This window comes from Arachis stenosperma, chromosome 4 (genome assembly GCF_014773155.1).
Source record: "Arachis stenosperma cultivar V10309 chromosome 4, arast.V10309.gnm1.PFL2, whole genome shotgun sequence".
Classification (NCBI taxonomy): domain Eukaryota; kingdom Viridiplantae; phylum Streptophyta; class Magnoliopsida; order Fabales; family Fabaceae; genus Arachis; species Arachis stenosperma.
The window spans coordinates 100179499-100195405 of record NC_080380.1 but is presented as its reverse complement, the minus strand read 5'-3'; positions in this window follow the sequence as shown (position 1 = coordinate 100195405).

The following is a 15907-nucleotide window of genomic DNA, read 5'->3' as shown; positions in this document are numbered from 1 at the left end:
AGCAACTAGATGAATAAAGAGAATAAAAAGAAATCAAAAAGCAATAATATCTCAGAGTTTTAAGTGAAGCTCAGATTCTAATTAGATGAGCGGGGCTAGTAGCTTTTTGCTTCCAAACAGTTTTGGCATCTCACTTTATCCTTTGAAATTCAGAATGATTGGCATCCATAGGAACTCAGAATTCAGATAGTATTATTGATTTTCCTAGTTAAGTATGTTGATTCTTGAACACAGCTACTTTTATGAGTCTTGGCCGTGGCCCTAAGCACTTTGTTTTCCAGTATTACCACCAGATACACAAATGCCACAGACACATGACTGGGTGAACCCTTTTCAGATTGTGACTCAGCTTTGCTAGAGTCCCCAGTTAGAGGTGTCCAGAGCTCTTAAGCACACTCTTTTTGCTTTGGATCACGACTTTAACCACTCAGTCTCAAACTTTTCACTTGGGCCTTCATGACACAAGCACATGGTTAGGGACAGCTTGATTTAGCCGCTTAGGCCTGGATTTTATTTCCTTGGGCCCTCCTATCCATTGATGCTCAAAGCCTTGGATCCTTTTTACCCTTGCCTTTTGGTTTTAAGGGCTATTGGCTTTTTCTGCTTGCTTTTTCTTTTTCTTTCTTTTTTTTTTATTTTTTATATATTTTTTTGCCACTTTTTTTTTCGCAAGCTTGTTTTTCACTGCTTTTCTTGCTTCAAGAATCAATTTCATGATTTTTCAGATCATCAATAACATTTCTCTTGTTCATCATTCTTTCAGGAGCCAACAATTTTAACATTCATAAAATTCAATATCAAAATATGCACTGTTCAGGCATTCATTCAGAAGACAAAAGTATTGCCACCACATATAAATAATTAGAATTTCCTTATTAAGAACTCGAAAAAAAAAATATTGCCTCTTTATTCTAAAATCTACTACTTTATTCATGTTTGATGATGATGAGAAAAATAAATTATAGCTTAATTGGAGATAAAATCAAAATAGAGATACTAATTACTACTACTCCTATATAACTTCTAAGGTAAATTTCTATAAAAAATACTATCACAGAGTTAAAGCTTAAAATTAGAACTTAACAACCTGTATTTTGGGAAGTGGATTTTCTCTAGTCTGGGGCTTGGTCCTTCAAGGAATAGCTTCTGACGCTTTAGTTCCTTCAATTCACATCCTTGCTCTTCATGTTCCCTTAGGTGCCATGATCTTGATGAGTTTTAGCTCAGTGATCATGGCAAATCACACCAAACTTAGAGGTTTGCTTGTCCTCAAGCAAAAGAAAGGAAAGGAGAGGAATAGAGGAGAGGCAATTTCGAAATCCAAAAGATATGATGAGTTGAAAAAGATTTGAAAAAGATTTGGATTGGAAAAAGATTTGTGTTTATGAATTAAGATACATTTGACATTTTTGAAAAAGGGATTTTAGAAATTAGTGTTTTTAGAAATTAGGATTAAAATTTTTGGAATTGAAGGATGATATTTTAAAACATGTTTATGCAAGAAATTATGAATTGAAACATAAAAATTAGAAAATTTGTGAAGAAAAACGAATTTTACCTTCTCCCCACCATTCTGGCGTTAAACGCCCAAATGCTGCTTGTTTTGGGCGTTTAACGCCCAATTGCTGCTTCTCCTGGCGTTCAACGCCCAGCTGTTGCTTCTTTTTGGCGTTGAACGCCAGGAAGTCCTTTGTCATTGGGCATTTTTCTGAACGCCCAGGACGCTGTCAATCTGGCGTTAAACGCCCAGAAGGTGCTTCTTTCTGGCGTTCAACGCCCAGAAGATGCTCCTTTCTGGCGTTTAATGCCTAGATGGCTACCCTTATTGGCGTTGAACTCCCAGTGGGTGCTTCTTTTGGGCGTTCAATGCCCAAAATGTTTCTTACTGGCTTTTTCACGCCAGTGAGCTTCCAAATTCCTTTGTAACTCTGTGAATCCAATCAATTGCTATTTTACCTTTTGAAGATACTTTGACATATACCTGTAAATTAATTAGCAAAAACAAATAAAATTAAATTTTGTGAATGGCTGGGTTGCCTCCCAGCAAGCGCTTCTTTATTGTCCTTAGCTGGACAGTGGCTCTCATGGAGTCTCACAGATAATCAGAGCAAGGTTGGGACCTCCCAACATCAAACTTAGAGTTTGAATGTGGGGGTTCAACACCAAACTTAGAGTTTGGTTGTGGCCTCCCAACACCAAACTTAGAGTTGGACTGTGGGGGCTTTGGTTGACTCTGCAGTGAGAGAAGCTTTTCATGCTTCCTCTCCATGGTTACAAAAGGAGAACCTTGTGTCTTTATAGTTTGCAATGTCTGCAAACCACAGAGCTTCCTGAACAGCAAACAATTGCTCATCCGGAAAGGTTTCAGAGATCTCAGTAGGAGGGAGGGATGCTCCTGCTACTGGTTCTATCCGGACAGGTGATCAGCTACTTGATTCTCTGTTCCTTTCTGTCTCTTATTTCTATATCAAACTCTTGCAGAAGCAACACCCATCTTATGAGCCTGGGCTTTGAATCCTGCTTTGTGAGTAGATATTTAAGAGCAGCATGGTCAGTGTACACAATCACTTTTGATCCTACTAAGTAGGATCTAAACTTATCAATGGCATAAACCACTGCAAGTAATTCTTTTTCTGTGGTTGTGTAATTTTTTGGGCATATTTAAAACACTACTAGCATAATAATGACATGCAGAAGCTTGTTAGCCTCTGCCCCAATACTGCACCAATGGTATGGTCACTGGCATCACACATTAGTTCAAAGGGTAATGTCCAGTCTGGTGCAGAAAAACTGGTGCTGTGACCAACTTAGCTTTCAGGGTCTCAAACGCCTGCAGAAACTTTGTGTCAAACACAAACGGCGTGTCAGCAGCTAGCAGATTGCTCAGAGTTTTGCAATTTTTGAAAAATCCTTTATAAACCTCCTATAGAATCCTGCATGCCCCAGAAAACTTCTGATTGCCTTAACATTGGCAGGTGGTGGTAATTTTTCAATTACTTCAACGTTAGCTTGATCCACCTCTATTCCCTTGTTTGAATTTTATGCCCAAGGACAATCCCTTCAGTCACCATAAAGTGACATTTTTCCCAGTTTAAAATTAGGTTGGTCTCTTGGCATCTTTTCAGAACAAGTGCTAAATGGTTAAGGCAAGAGCTGAATGATCTCCAAATACTGAAAAGTCATCCTGAAGACTTCCAAAAATTCTCTACCATATCAGAGAAGATAGAGAGCATGCACCTTTGAAAGGTTGCAGGTGCATTGCACAAGCCAAATGGCATCCTTCTGTATGCAAATACTCCAGATGGGCATGTGAATGCCATTTTCTCTTGATCCTGTGGATCTATTGCAATTTGATTATAACCTGAATATCCATCCAGGAAGCAGTATTCATGACCTGCTAGTCTTTCTAGCATCTGGTCTATGAATGGTAAAGGAAATGATCCTTTCTGGTGGCTGTATTGAGCCTTCTATAATCAATACACATATGCCACCCTGTAACTGTTCTTGTAGGAACCAGTTTATTTTTTCATTGTGAACCACTGTCATGCCACCTTTCTTAGGGACAACTTGGACAGGGCTTACCCAGGGACTGTCAGAAATAGGATAAATAATCCCAGCCTCTAGTAATTTAGTGACCTTCTTCTGCACCACTTTCCTTCATGGCTGGATTCAGCCGCCTTTGTGGTTGAACCACTGGCTTGGCGTCACCCTCCAATAGGATCTTGTGCATGCATCTGGCTGGGCTAATGCCCTTAAGATCACTGATGGACCACCCAAGAGCTATCTTGTGTGTCCTTAGCACTTGAATTAGTGCTTCCTCTTCCTGTGGCTCTAGAGTAGAGCTTATGATTACAGGAAAGGTATCACCTTCTCCCAGAAACATGTTTCAGGGATGGTGGTAATGGTTTGAGCTCGGGTTTGGAGGTTTCTCCTCTTCCTGAGGAATTTTCAGAGGTTCTATTATTCTCTCTGATTCCTCCAAATCAGGCTATCTTTAAAGATGTCCTCTAACCTGATTCGAGACTCTCAGCCATATTGACCTCTCTTACCAGAGAGTCATGATATCAACACTCATGCAGTCATTTGGTGTGTCTGGATGTTGCATGGCTTTGACAACATTCAACTTGAACTCCTCCTCATTGACTCTCAAGGTTACTTCCCCTTTTGGACGTCAATGAGGGTTCGGCCAGTTGCTAGAAAAGGTCTTCCTAGAATGAGAGTTGCACTCTTGTGCTCCTCCATTTCCAGCATCACAAAGTCAGTAGGAAAGGCAAATGGCCCAACCTTGACAATCATGTCTTCAATCACGCCTGATGGGTATTTAATGGAGCCATCAGCAGTTGAAGACATATCCGGGTTGGTTTGACTTCATCAGTCAAACCAAGCTTTGTGATAATAGATGCAGGTATTAGGTTGATACTTGCCCCAAGATCACATAGAACTTGGTTGGTACAATTACCCTCTAATGTGCATGGTATCATAAAGCTCCCGGGGTCTTTAAGCTTCTCAGGTAAGCTTTTCAGAATGACTGCACTGCATTCTTCAGTGAGGTAACTTTTTCAGTTTTCTCTCCAATCCTTCTTATGACTTAAGATCTCTTTCATGAACTTAGCATAATAGCGTATTGCTCAAGTGCTTCTGCAACGGAATCTTTATTTCAAGAGTCCTGAGATAGTCTGCAAAGCGGGCAAATTGCTTATCCTGTTCCGCTTGGTGGAGTTTTTGAGGATAAGGCATTTGGCTTTATATTCCTCAACCTTAGTTGCTGCAGATTTATTACTTCAGAAGTGGGTTGGGAAGCCTTTTTAGAAGGTTTGTTATCAGCACTTGTATGTGACTGATACCCCACTGGCGTTTGAATGCTAGGGGTGGAAGCTGGAGTGGCGTTAGACGCCAACTCCTTATCTGTTACTGGCGTCTGAACGCCAGAACTGAGCTCCCTTTGGGCGTTCAACGCCGGATTCATGCTTGTTTCTGGCGTTGAACGCCAGGAATGAGCATGATCTGGGCGTTTAGCGCCAGCATTATTCTCTCTGGGCTCTGATTGTCCTCAGGGATTTTGAGTAGCCATTTGTTCTTCTTGCTTCCTGCTACTTTGAAGTGAGGTATTTAATGTTTTCCCACTTCTTAATTGCACTGCTTGGCATTCTTCTGCTATTTTTTTCACGTTGCTTTTCTGTTTGCTTTAACTGTACTTCCATATTCCTGTTAGCCATTCTTGTTTCTTGTAGTATTTTCTTGAATTCGGCTAGCTGCTGGTTAGAAAGTCTAATTGCTGATTGAATTCATTAGCCTGATCCACAGGATTGAGTTCAGCAGTTACTGTTTAGCTTATTCTTTCATGGAAGATTCACTGCTTAGGTACAGATGCTGATTTCTGGTACTGTATCAATGAGTTCTTGGGCCTTCTTCAATTGTTTTTTTCTCATATGTATAGATCCACCAGCTGAGTGATCTAGAGAAATCTGAGCTTTTTCTGTAAGCCCATAGTAAAGATGTCTAATTGCACCCATTCTGAAAACATCTTAGAGGGGCATTTTCTTAGCATCTCTCTGTATCTCTCCCAGGCATCATAAAGGGATTCATTATCTCCTTGTTTGAAGCCTTGATGCTTAGCCTTAGCTGTGTCATCCGTTTTGGAGGGCAATAGTGATTCAGGAATTTTTCTGATAGCTGTTTCCATGTCTTTATGCTGTTCTTAGGTTGGTTATTTAACCACCTCTTAGCTTGATCTTTTACAGCAATGGAAATAGTATAATCTAGACATCCTGATCTACTTCCTTATCATGTACTGTGTCAGCAATTTGCAAAAATTGTGCCAGAAACTCTGTAGGTTCTTCTTGTGGAAGACCGAATACTGGCAACTTTGCTGCACCATGATAATGAGCTGAGGATTCAACTCAAAGCTACTAACTCCAATGGAGGTATACATATACTACTCCCATATGAAGCAGTAGTGGGGTTAGCATATGACCCCAGAGTCCTCCTGGACTGTTCATTTCCACTTAGTTCCATGATGGAATAAAGGAGATGGTATGGTTGTTGATATTATTTATTTTATAAAAATTATTTATAAAAGTAAAAATAGAACAAGTAAAAACGAAATAAAATAAAATGAAAATATTTTTTTGAAGATTTTCGAAAAATTTGAGGAAAAGGAGAAAGTGGTTAGGATAAAATTTTTGAAAAAGATAATAAATATATTAAAAAATAAGAATTGAAAAATTTTGAAATTGAAATCTGAATTTTTATATAAAAAATTTCGAAAATATAGTTTAAAATTAGTTAGAAAAGATATTTATTTATTTATTTTTTTTTGAATTTTGAATTTTATGATGAAAGAGAAAAAACACACAAAAGACACAAACTTAAAATTTTTAGATCTAATGCTCCTTATTTTCGAAAATTTTGGAGGGAAAACACCAAGGAACCAAACTTAAAATTTTAAGATCAAATACAAGAAGACTCAAGAACACTTTAAAGATTCACAAGAACACCAAGAACAAAAGAAAGAACACCAACTTAATTTTTAGAAAACCAAGATAATTTTCGAAATTAAAGAAAGATCAACAAGAAATACCAAACTTAAAGTTGGCACAAGATTAAATTAAGAAAATTATTTTTAAAAAAGATTTTAAAAAGAGATGCCCAATTGCCAAGAATCAACCAACGCTAACCAACTGAGCTAAAAATGTAACGTATTTTAAAGATGTATTTTTTTATGGATAAAGTATAATTTTGAAAGTTAATATTTTGAAAAAGCACAAAAACAAGAAAGACACACAACAAAAAACTCAGGATCAAACAAAAACAATAACAACTTGAAGATCAATGAAGACAAAGAACAAATTCGAAATTTAAAGAAAATATAAAATATGCAATTAACACCAAACTTTGAACAAGACACTAAACTCACGAAAAGAAATTAAAAATTGATAAGAAAAATAATATTTTTGAAAAAAAATTTTTTTGAAAAAATTATCCTATCAAATTTAATGACTCTATAGTAACAAAATAAATTATTCCTAATCTAAGAAACAAAATAAACCTTTAGTTGTTCAAACTCGAATAATCCCCGGCAACAGCCAAAAACTTGGTGCACGAAATTGAAATCACAATTCTTGACAATTCCGCACAACTAACAGCAAGTGCACTGGGTCGTCCAAGTACCTTACGTGAGTAGGGTCGATCCCACGGAGATTATTGGTTTGAAGCAAGCTTGTTTATTTTATTATTCTTAGTCAGGATCTCAAAATTATCAGTAGGAATTATAAAATAAAAGAGTGTGAAATAATAATTGTTACTTTATTAGGAGAATATGTTGGGATTTTGGAAATGCTTTGTCCTCTGAACTTCAACTCTTCCTTGAAATCCTTTTCCACACGCAAGGCTCCTTCCATGGCAAGCTGTAGGGTGTCACCATTGTCATGGCTACCACCCATCCTCTCAGTGAAATAGTCCAATGCTCTGTCACAGCACGACTAATCAGCTGTTGGTTCTCGATCATGTTGGAATAGGATCCATTGATCCCTTTTGCGTTTGTCATCACGCCCAGCAATCGCGAGTTTGAAGCTCGTCACAGCCATCAATCCTTGAATCCTACTCGGAATACCACAGACAAGGTTTAGACTTTCTGGATCCTCAAGAGTGTCCGCCATCAATTCTAGCTATACCACGAAGATTCTGTTGGGGGAATCTAAGAGAAGCTCATTCAGTCTGATGTAGAACAGAGGTGGTTGTCAGGCACACGTTCATGGATCTGAGGAAGGTGATGAGTGTCACGGATCATCACCTCTTCATGTTTAAGCGCGAATGAACATCTTAGATAGGAACAAGCGTGTTTAATGGAAAAGAAAGGTAATTGTGTTAATTCATCGAGACGCTGCGAGCTCCTCACCCCCAACAATGGAGCTTAGAGACTCATGCCGTCAAAGTGTATAAATTTCAGATCTAAAATGTCATGAGGTGCAAAATAAGTCTCTAAAAGTTGTTTAAATAGTAAACTAGTAACCTAGGTTTACAGAAAATGAGTAAACTATGATAGATAGTGCAGAAATCCACTTCTGGGGCCCACTTGGTGTGTGCTGGGGCTGAGACTTAAGCTTCTCACGTGCCTGGGGCTGTTTTGGGCGTTTCAACGCCAGGTTGTAACCTGTTTCTGGCGTTGAACTCCAACTTGTAACCTTTTGGCGCTGGACACCAGACAGCAGCATGATACGGCGTTGAACGCCAGTTTACATCATCTATCTATCTTCGCGAAAAGTATGGACTATTATATATTGCTGGAAAGCCCTAGATGTCTACTTTCTAACGCCGTTGAGAGCGCGCCAATTGGACTCATGTAGCTCCAGAAAATCCATTTCGAGTGCAGGGAGGTCAGAATCCAACAACATCAGCAGTCCTTTTTCAACCTAACTCAGATTTTTGCTCAGCTCCCTCAATTTAAGCCAAAAATACCTAAAATCACAGAAAAATACACAAACTCATAGTAAGTCCAGAAATATGATTTTTGCCTAAAACTAATAATATTCTACTAAAAACTAATTAAAACATGCTAAAATCTACATGAAAATACCCCCAAAAAGCGTATAAAATATCCGCTCATCAGAGCTGTTGTCAAAGAAAAGCGTTAAAGGGAGATGAGACAGTAGTCCTGACTAAGGAATGTAGTGTTGTAATTCGGAATAACTTGCCAAAGAAGATGCTAGATCCAGGGAGCTTTCAAATTTCATACACTATTGGGAGCACAACCTTTGAGAAAGCCCTATGTGATCTGGGGGCAAGCATAAATCTAATGCCCTTATCTGTGATGAAGAAGCTGCAAATCCAAGAGGCATAACCCACAAAGATAGCATTACAGATGGCAGACAAATCTATGAATCCTGCATAGGGATTAGTGAGAATATCTTGGTCAAAGTGGGTAAGTTCTTCCTCCCAGCAGACTTTGTTATTCTTGACATGGGGGAGGATGAGAGTGCCTCTATAATTCTAGGAAGACCATTTCAATCCACGAGAAGAGCTCTAATTGATGTAGAAGTGGGTGAATTAGTGCTTAGAGTGCATAATGAGCAGCTGGTCTTTCATGTCTTCAAAGATATACATTCAACATGAAGAAGAAAGGTGCATGCAGACTGAGCTTATTGATCCAACCCTTCAAAAACCCCCTGATGATACACAGCAAATCTACAGCTCAAACCTCCCTTGGCAACAATCAATAAATTTCTCCTGACATCAAATCTAAGTTTGGTGTTGGGAATGCATCATCTACTGGTGGACGAAATTGTGATCAATGTATTCTTTGAGTAGTACTTATAGAAATTGAAATTGGCACGAGTGAAATCACAACTCCGTTCAACTAACCAGCAAGTGTACTGGGTCGTCCAAGTAATACCTTACGTGAGTAAGGGTCGAATCCACAGAGATGTTGGTATGAAGCAAGCTATGGTCACCTTGCAAATCCCAGTTAGGCGGATTGAACATTTGTAATAGTGATAATTGGATTGTTCTAATAAAAAATAATAAAAGGGAGAGATACTTATGCAGATTCATTGGTAGGAATTTCAGATAAGCGGAATGGAGATGCTGCAAGCTCTCGGACGCCTGCTCTCCTATTCCTTCTACCCAATCCTTCTTACTCCTCTCCATGGCAAGCTTTGTATAGGGGTTCACTATCAGCTGTGGCTACTTTCATTCCTCTCGGGGAATAACCTGCACGGCTGTCACTCACTCGCACAGCTAACCAGTCTGGAGGGCATCACCCATGGTTGATAGCTACATCCCATCCTCGCAGTGAAAGCTATGCACGCACTCTGTCACAGTACGGCCAATCACCGGTTGGTTCCCGCTCCTACTGGAATAGAATCCCTCTTTTGCGTTTGTCACTAACGCCCAGCAGGTTAAAGTTTGAAGCACGTCACAGTCATTCATGAACGGAATCTACTCGGAATACCACAGACAAGGTGAGACTTTCCGGATTCCCAAGATCCTACTCGGAACACCACAGACAAGGTTGGACTTTCCGGATCTAGATGAATGCCGCCATCTATCTAGCTTATACCACGAAGATTCTGTTGGGGAACCTAAGATATAAACATTCAAGCCTTGTTACACGCAGAACGGAAGTGGTTGTCAATCACGCGCGTTCATAAGTGAGAATGATGATGAGAGTTATTAGCTCATCACATTCATCATGTTCTTGAGTCGAATGAATATCTTGGAATAAGAATAAGATAGAGAATTGAATAAAAGAAAATAGAACTTCATTAATCTTTGAGGTACAGCAGAGCTCCACACCCTTAATCTATGGTGGCAGAAACTCCACCGTTGAAAATACATAAGCAAGAGGTTCAGGCATGGCCGAATGGCCAGCCCCCTAAACGTGATCATGATCTCCTAAGATGAAGAATAAACAAAACTGAGACCAAAGATGATTGATACATTAGTAAATCCTATTTATAATAAACTAGCTCCTAGGGTTTACATGTAAGTAATTGATGCATAAATCCACTTCCGGCCCACTTGGTGTGTGCTTGGGCTGAGCTTGATCTATCCACGAGCAGAGGCTCCTCTTGGAGTTGAATTTCGAGTTATGATGTGCTTTGGGCGTTCAACTCCGGATTATGACGTTTTTCTGGCGTTTAACTCCAGAAAGGAGCGTGTACTTGGCGTTCAACGCCAGTTTGCGTCGTCATTCTTCGAATAAAGTATGGACTATTATATATTGCTGGAAAGCCCTGGATGTCTACTTTCCAACGCCGTTGAGAGCGCGCCATTTAGTTCTGTAGCTCCAGAAAATCCATTCGAGTGCAGGGAGGTCAGAATCCAACAGCATCAGCAGTCCTTTGTCAGCCTTTTTCAGAGTTTTGCTCAAATCCCTCAATTTCAGTCAGAATTTACCTGAAATCACAGAAAAACACACAAACTCATAGTAAAGTCCAGAATGTGAATTTAACATAAAACTAATGAAAACATCCCTAAAGTAGCTCAAACTTACTAAAAACTATATAAAACAATGCCAAAAAGCGTATAAATTATCTGCTCATCACAACACCAAACTTAAATTGTTGCTTGTCCCCAAGCAACTGAAAATCAAATAGGAAAAGAAGAGAATATACTATAAAGCCAAAATATCATGAATAATAATTTAATTACATGCGGGACTTGTAGCTTTTTGCTTCTGAACAGTTTTGGCATCTCACTTTTTCCTTTGAAGTTCAGAGTGATTGGCATCTTTAGGAACTTAGAATTTCAGATAGTGTTATTGACTTTCCTAGTTAAGCATGTTGATTCTTGAACACAGCTACTTTTGAGTCTTGGCCGTGGCCCAAGCACTTTGTCTTCCAGTATTACCACCGGATACATAAATGCCACAGACACATAACTGGGGTGAACCTTTTCAGATTGTGACTCAGCTTTGCTAGAGTCCCAGTTAGTGGTGTCCAGAGCTCTTAAGCACACTCTTTTGCCTTGGATCACGACTTTAACCACTCAGTCTCAAGCTTTCACTTGGACCTTCATGACACAAGCACATGGTTAGGGACAGCTTGGTTTAGCCGCTTAGGCCTGGATTTAATTTCCTTGGGCCCTCCTATCCATGATGCTCAAAGCCTTGGATCCTTTTTACCCTTGCCTTTTGGTTTTAAGGGCTATTGGCTTTTTCTACTGCTCCTTTTTTTTTTTTTTTTTTTTTTTTTCGCAAGCTTTCTTTTCACTGCTTTTTCTTGCTTCAAGAATCAATTCCATGAATTTTTCAGATCATCAATAACATTTCTCTTGTTCATCATTCTTTCAAGAACCAACAATTTTAACACTCATAAACACAAGATCCAAAGACATATGCACTGTTCATTCATTCATTCAGAAAACAAAAGCAATGTCACCACATCAAAATAATTAAACTAAATTCAATAATAATTTCAAAAATTATGTACTTCTTGTTCTTTTGAATTAAACATTTTTCTTTTAAGAGAGGTGAAGGACTAATGGATTTATTCATAGCTTTAAGGCATGGTTACATACTAATGATCATGAATAAAGACACAAAACATAGATAAACATAATAATTAAAAACCGAAAACAGAAAGAAATAAACAAGGAATGAATCCACCTCTAGTGGCGTCTTCTTCTTGAAGGACCAATGATGTTCTTCAACTCTTCTATGTCCCTTCCTTGCCTTTGTTGCTCCTCCCTCATTGCTCTTTGATTCTCTTATTCTTGGAGAGTGAGGGCGTGTTCATGGTGTTCACCTTAGTTGTTCCACTTATGGCTCAAATCTTCCAAGGAGGTATTAAGTTGCTCCCAATAGTTGTTGGGAGGAAGTGCATTCCTGAGGCATTTGTTGCTGGTGAACCTCCTCTTGTTCTCCTGAGGGCCGTGGGGAACTTCCCTTGTTTGCTCCATCCTTTTCTTGGTGATGGGCTTGTCTTCTTCTATGGAGGCATCTCATCTATGATACTCCGGCTGAATAACATAGATGGCATATGAGGTGAGGGAATGCTAGCCGCCATGTATGAAGGTTTGTCAGCTATTTTGTAGAGTTCATTGGCTATGACTTCATGAACCTCTACTTCTTCACCAATCATGATGCTATGAACCATGATGGCCCGATCCACAGTAACTTCAGATCGGTTGCTTGTGGGGATGGATCTTGAATGAACTCCACCATCCTCTACTACAGGCTTGAGGTCCAGTCTTCTTAGTGGACTGGCTTGCCTTTGGAGTCAACTCTCCATTGGGCGCCTTCCACACAAATGTCCCTAAGGACTTGGTCCACCTTTGATCAAAGTTGACCCTTCTAGTGTAGGGGTGTTCATCACCTTGCATCAAGGCAAATGAAATGCCAACCTCACATTCTCGGACTAAAATCCAAGTATTTCCCCCTAACATGGTGATATAGTTTTTCGGACTTGGGTTCATACCTTGGTTATGGTTTCTAGTGATCCATGCATTGGCATAGAACTCTTGAACCATTAAAATTCCAACTTGTTGTATGGGGTTGGCTATGACTCCCAACCTCTTCTTTGAATTTCAAGTCGGATTTCCGGATACTCATTCTTCTGAGTTTGAAAGGGACCTCATGGATCACTTTCTTCTTTGCCACAACATCATAGAAGTGGTCTTGGTGCTCTTGGAGATGAATCTCTCCTTCTCCCATGACTCGGAAGTGGAAGCTTTTGCCTTCCCTTTTCCTTTTCTTGAGGAAACTCCGGCCTTGGGTGCCATTGATGGTGAATGAAAAATAAAAAGCTTAGGCTTTTTACCACACCAAACTTAAAATTTGCTTGTCCCCAAGCAAAAAGAAAAGAAGAGTAGAAGAAGAAGAAGAAAATATGGAGAGAGGGAGAAGAGAGGGTTCAGTTATGTGGGAGAATGGGTTTGTGTTGTGTGAAAATGTAAAAGAAAAGAAGGGTATTTATAGGGAGGGGGGAGGGTATAGGTTCGGCCCTTTTGGGTGGGAAAGGGTGGGAAATTGAATTTGAATTTTTATGGAGGTAGTGTGGGTGTATGGGGAAGAGGGTATGATGTGAATGGTGAAGGGGTAATGGGAAGAGGAATTGAGGTGATAGGTGAAGGTTTTGGGAAGTGTGACATTGAGAATGAGATTTGGATTAGAAGAATGTGATTAGGATTAAAGAAATGTGGTAGGTGGGATCCTGTGGGGTCCACAGATCCTAAGGTGAGGATCCTGTGGGGTCCACAGATCCTGAGGTGAAAACAAATACCATTCCTTCACCATATAGGCATGTAACATGCCTTGATGCATCATTCTGGCGTTCAAACGCCCATTGATGCTAGTCTGGGCGTTAAACGCCCATGTTATGCATGATTCTGGCGTTGAAGCCAGTTTCATGCTTGTTTCTGGCGTTCAGCGCCAGATTGTCCTCTGTGTGCGCATCCTGGCGTTAAACGCCAGGTTTGTTGCTTGTTTTGGGCGTTCAACGCCAGAATGGTGCTCTGTTCTGGCGTTGAACGCCGGCCAGATGCACCTTCTGGGCGTTGAACGCCAGCCCGTGCGTCCCCAGGGTGAAAAATTTTTTTTTTCTGTTTTTGACTCTGTTTTTAATTTTTTTGATTTTTTCGTGACTCCTCATGATCATGTACCTAATGAAACAAAAATAACAAAGAAACAAAATAAAATAAATTAGATAAATAAAATTGGGTTGCCTCCCAACAGCGCTTCTTTAATGTCAATAGCTTGACAGTGGCTCTCATGGAGCCACATGGTGATCAGGTCAATTTAGTGTGTAGTGTTCCCAACACCAAACTTAGAGTTTGGATATGGGGTTTGAACACCAAACTTAGAGTTTGGTTGTGGCCTCACAACACCAAACTTAGAGTTTAACTGTGTGGGCTCTTCTTGACTCTGAACTGAGAGAAGCTCTTCATGCTTACTCTCTTTTGTCATAGAGGGATGGCCATGTGCTTGAAACACAAGGTAGTCCCCATTCAATTGAAGGACTAACTCACCTCTGTTGACATCTATCACAGCTCCTGCTGTGGCTAGGAAAGGTCTTCCTAGGATGATGCATTCATCATCTTCCTTCCTAGTATCTAGGATTATGAATCAGTAGGGATGTAAAGGCCTTCAAACCTTTACTAGCACGTCCTCTACTAATCCATAAGCTTGTCTTATGGACTTATCTGCCAATTGTAATGAGAACAAGGCAGGTTGTACCTCAATGATCCCCATCTTCTCCATTACAGAGAGTGGCATAAGATTTATCCCTGACCCAGATCACATAGAGCTTTTTTCAAAGCTCATGGTGCCAATGGTACAAGGTATTAAGAACTTGCCAGGATCTTGTTTCTTTTGAGGTAGAGTTTTCTGAATCCAAGTGTCTAGTTCACTAATGAGTAAGGGAGGTTTACTTTCCCAAGTCTCATTACCAAACAGTTTGGCATTCAGCTTCATGATAGCTCCTAAATATAGAGCAGCTTGCTCTCCAATCACATCTTCATCCTCTTCAGAGGATGAATATTCTTCAGAGCTCATGAATGGCAGAAGGAGATTTAATGGGATCTCTATGGTCTCTAGATGAGCCTCAGATTCCTCTGGATCCTTAATAGGAAACTCCTTCATGCTGAAGGACGTCCCAGGAGGTCTTTCTCCTTAGGATTTTCGTCCTCCTCCTCCCTAGTGCATTCGGTCACTTTGATTAAATCAATGGCCTTGCACTCTCCTTTTGGATTCTCTTCTGTATTGCTTGGGAGAATACTGGGAGGAGTTTCAATAACTTTCTTACTCAGCTGGCCCACTTGTGCTTCCAGATTTCTAATGGAAGATCTGGTTTCATTCATGAAACTGAAAGTGGCCTTTGACAGATCAGAGACTATGTTGGTTAAATTAGAATTGTTTTGTTCAGAGTTCTCTGTCTGTTGCTGAGAAGATGATGGATGGCTTACTATTATTCAGCCTTGCACGTCCACCATTGTTAAAACCTTGATGGGGTTTTTTGTTGATCCTTCCAGGAGAAATTCGAATGATTTCTCCATGATGAGTTATAGGTGTTTCCATAAGGTTCACCTAAGTAATTACTTCTGCCATGGCAGGGTTTCAGGATCATAAGCTGCTTCAGAAGCTACCTCTCTAGTACTATTGGATGCATGTTGCAATCCATTCAGATTCTGAGAGATCATGTTGACCTGTTGAGTCAACACTTTGTTCTGAGCCAGTATGGCATTCAGAGCATCAATTTCAAGAACTCCTTTCTTCTGAGGGACCCCATTATTCACGGAATTCCTCTCAGAGGTGTACATGAACTGGTTGTTTGCAACCATGTCAATGAGTTCTTGAGCCTCTTCAGGCGTTTTCTTCAGGTGAATAGATCCCCTGCAGAATGATCCAATGACATTTTCGAAATTCAGAGAGACCATAGTAGAATATATCTATATGGTCCATTCTGAAAAC